This window comes from Cibotium barometz, chromosome 32 (assembly GCF_041138505.1).
Source record: "Cibotium barometz isolate CiBa-2024 chromosome 32, ASM4113850v1, whole genome shotgun sequence".
Taxonomy (NCBI): domain Eukaryota; kingdom Viridiplantae; phylum Streptophyta; class Polypodiopsida; order Cyatheales; family Cibotiaceae; genus Cibotium; species Cibotium barometz.
This window is the reverse complement of record NC_141077.1, coordinates 19,616,606-19,621,118: the sequence shown is the minus strand read 5'-3', so window position 1 is coordinate 19,621,118 and position 4,513 is coordinate 19,616,606.

Genomic DNA, 4,513 nt, shown 5'->3' with positions numbered 1-4,513 from the left:
TGATGGTTATGTGGCACATCACTATGTTTATATGGTAAAAGTTATGCAGGTTGTAGAACCCACATGTTTTGATGAAGCTATTGGAAATGTGTGCTGGGAGAAATCTATGGATGAGGAGATGGATGCATTGTATGGAAATCAAACTTGGGATTTGGTGCCATTGCTTGAAGGCAAGAAAGTTGTTGGTTGTAAGTGGGTGTATAAGGTGAAACATAATAGTGATGGTAGCATAAGCAGGTACAAGGCTAGATTGGTAGCCAAAGGATATAGGCAGACACATGGGATTGATTATGAGGAGACATTTGCCCCGGTTGCAAAGATGGCAACTGTGAGAGTTGTGATTGCAGTGGCTGCAGCAGCTAAAGGCTGGTTTTTACATCAGATGGATGTAAAAAATGTGTTCTTGCATGGCGACTTACAAGAAGAAGTGTATATGGACCAAGCACCTGGTTTTGAGGATACACGTCACCCAGAGTATGTATATAAGCTTAGTAAGGCTTTGTATGGGCTAAAGCAAGCTCCACGAGCGTGGCATGACAAGATTGTTGAAGTATCTTGTCACTATTGGTTTTCATATGGTAGATGCAGATCACTCTTTGTATGTGCGCAAGAGTGATAAGGGTATTGTGATCATCACCAAATATGTAGATGATCTTATTGTTGGAGGTGACAACTTGGATGAGATTGAGCATGTGAAAAGTCTTCTCAAAAGGAGGTTTGGGATGAAGGATTTGGGAGATGTGCGTTACTTTTTGGGAATTGATGTCATTTGCACACCTGAGGGTATTTGGCTCTATCACAAAGACATTATGTATTAGACATGTTGTCCAAGTATGGGACGGCTAATTGTAAGCCAAACTCGATGCCATTAGATCAAAATGGCAAACTTAGTGCGGATGCATGTTATGTGATGGAGGATCCCACTATGTACAAGAAGATTGTGGGGAGTCTGATCTATGTCACGATCAGCAGGCCAGATTTGAGTTACATTGTTGGCTTAGAGATCCAATTTATGCAGGTTTTGTGCAAACTACATCTTGACAGTGTGCAACGTATACTTTGGTATTTGAGGGCCACTATTGATTATGCATTATTTTATACAACAGGTGTACCATTGGAGCTATATGGGTACACAGATTTGAGTTACATTGTTGGCTTAGAGATCCAATTTATGCAGGTTTCGTGCAAACTACATCTTGACAGTGTGCAACGTACACTTTGGTATTTGAGGGCCACTATTGATTATGCATTGTTTTATGCAACAGGTGTACCATTGGAGCTATATGGGTACACAGATGCAAATCGAGAAGGTCGCATCTTAGACAAGAGATCTACTAGTGGATTTATGTTTTCATTGGGGAGTGCTGCTGTGACATGGAGCAGCAAGAAGCAAGAAGCTGCCCACAGTTGCCTTATCTACTAGTGGATTTATGTTTTCATTGGGGAGTGCTGCTGTGACATGGAGCAGCAAGAAGCTGCCCACAGTTGCCTTATCGAGTATAGGGGCAGAGTAGAGAGGAGCTGCAGTGGCAGCGTGTGAGGTAGCTTGGTTACGCAAGCTACTTGCTGATTTGGGGTTGCATGTGGAGAGAAAGGTTGTCATATATTGTGACAATCTTAGCAGTATATAGTTGACCAGGAACCCAGTTTTCCATGCGCGGGAAACACGTTGAGGTACATTACCACTTCATCAAGGAGAGAGTCTTGGCACAGGCGACATCAACTTGGCGTACGTCAACACACAGGATCAGGTCGCTAATATCTTCACGAAGGCCTTGGGAGCTGAAAAGCTCCGCAGATTTTGAGATATGCCTGGAGTTCATGAGCTGGAGTTGAGCTTGAGGAGGAGGAGTGTAGAGATGTCAAGCTCAACATGAGCTAACACTCATGAGGTGCCTGCATTCGACATTTACATCATTGACGGGTTTGGTAGCTGGCACCGACATATCTTCGCCAGAGATTCTATAGCTGGACTAAACCCACTAGCCGCACCTTTGATGGACAAGCTTAAGATAGAAGCATTCTTTTGGGATAAATTTACAAACATAAGAGCTTTAGAGGATGCTTATATCAATCCCTACCCTATCTTGGTGTTTCTCAATTTTTTAAAGCCTTTTACCATTAGAGCTGATGTATGTGGAAGAGGCATTGGTGCCATATCGTATCAATATCATGGGGTTATTGCATTTGAGAGCCGTAATCTAAATGACAAGGAGATGGAATTACATGTCTATGATCAAGAGATGATTGCAATTTCACATGCAATCAAGAAGTGGCACATTATCTTTATGGGGCCGTTTCTATGTGAGAAGCGACATCATAGGGTGCTCAAATATTTCTTATCTCAGCCCATCTATCTCCAAAACAAAGAAGGTGGGTGGCTACATTGCAAAACTATGATTTTGAAATCACTTATACAAAAGGTAGTGGCTAGTACTCTTTTGCAAATGTGGGCTTGTTCATTGTATGCGATTCAAAATTGCATAAGGATTAGGTCATGGAAATTCAAGAGGAGATGAGGAAGTGTCTCAAATGGAACAAAAATTACAGCAAGGTACCCATGAAGATTTGCCACATTATAAGCTCAAAAATGCTCTCTTGTACTATAGATCCAAGGTTTACATATGCATGTACATCTCTCCACATACCTTTCCAAAAGAAACTCTTCCCAAATGCCCTGCCATAGGGGTTACATGCATCTCTTCAATCATCTTGGCCTTTTATAATGAAGTAGGTACAAGAGGATAGACAAGATGTTTGCCATGTCAACTAAATAAGGATCCGACACATAAACCAAGAGGTTTGCTTCAACCCTTGCCTATCATGAAGGAAAATGGACACATATATCCATGGATTTTATCATGGGGCTCCCTCCTATAAGGAAGGGTTGGGATAGAATTTGTGTAGTGATGGATTTATTGACAAAAATGTCACATTAATTTCTTCCAAGGTCACATACACAGCATCTATTGGTTGCAAAACAATTCATGGAGTATGTATTCAAAAATCATGGAATGCCTAAATAAATTGTGGCTCATAGAGATGCCAAGTTTATGGGTTCAATTTAGAGGACACTATTTGAGCTTATGGGGAACAAATGGACTCTTAGCATCGCTTATCACCTAGAAATGGATGGGAAAATGGAGAGAGTCAATAAGTGGGTCAAGACATATTTGAGACATTATTGTCATGACACTCAACATGCATGGAATAATTGGATCATGACAGTCAACATGCATGGGATAATCGGGGATAATTGGTTACCTTTAGCAGAATTCGCTTACAATAGCTCAAATCATGTGAGCACTGGAATGTCACCTTTTGAGGCGATTTATATATTTGATACAAGGTGAATGCACCAATGGTGATCGATAAAGAAGAGGTTGCAAATCAAAATTCAAAGGATGAGGATAAAAGGATGCAAACTCTTCTACAACAATGTAAGGATAATTTGAAGCTTGCTCAAAGAAGTATTAAGTAATATGCTGATACCCATAGGAGATTTGTAGAGTTCAAAGAAGGGGATCAGCAGGTGCCTCTGTGTATTCCCAAATCAAGGGCAATACCAACACCACTAATAAGTGGTAGCGTATAAAGATAGGAGGTATAAATATCAACTATGGACACTAAGCAAAGGTTAATCACTTTACTAATCATAATCAACCTTTCAAGCTTTATTGGTTATGGTGTTTCTCTCCCACATGAGAGCTAGGGTGTGGACTAAACCGTGCATACTCCAATCAATGAGTAATATTCTTTTCCTTCAAAGACATGCTCAATAAACTCCTCATGATAAGCTTTAACAGGTTGATTTCTCCACGTACAAGTGAAGCACTCATTTATCTTTATTTGGCCATGGGTAGGTAAAAGAAACCAACTCTTAAGCATGTTTTTGAACGAAACAGAGATTAATCATCATTGATCAAAGCATTCATGGTTTAGGCTCAAGGACTTTTGCCATGACTTGGTTACCACTCCATCTTCATTCCGTTAAATAACTCCAAGGAAAGGGATAACGAATCCCTTATTTAGAGAAGACAAAAACCTAAACATACTTGGAGACGTGCATAAGAAGCATAAAACACAAAAAGTGAAGAGGGATTAAGATTACCTTGGTAGCTTAAATTTCCCACCAAGAGAGAGTAAAAAGGAAAAGAGTTTATCAGTAAAACTAGTAGAGTAAGAGCCTTCAATAAAATATTTTGATGTTTACTCTACCCTCTCCCCTCCTTTTGTAGTTGAAGAAAGCCCCCCTTCATAAGGAACTAGTTCCACTCTCACCAGTTTAGCCAAAAATGGATAAAAGCAACTTGATTAATTAAAGCTAAGAGCATGAGAAGAGATTTACGGAAAAAGTGTGATAGAGATTATGATTCTCATCATAATTTAAGAGTTTGCATCCTTTTATCCTCATCCTTTGAATTTTGATTTGCAACCTCTTCTTTATTGATCACCATTGGTGCATTCACCTTGTATAAATAAATGGCCTCAAAAGGTGACAATGATAGGGACT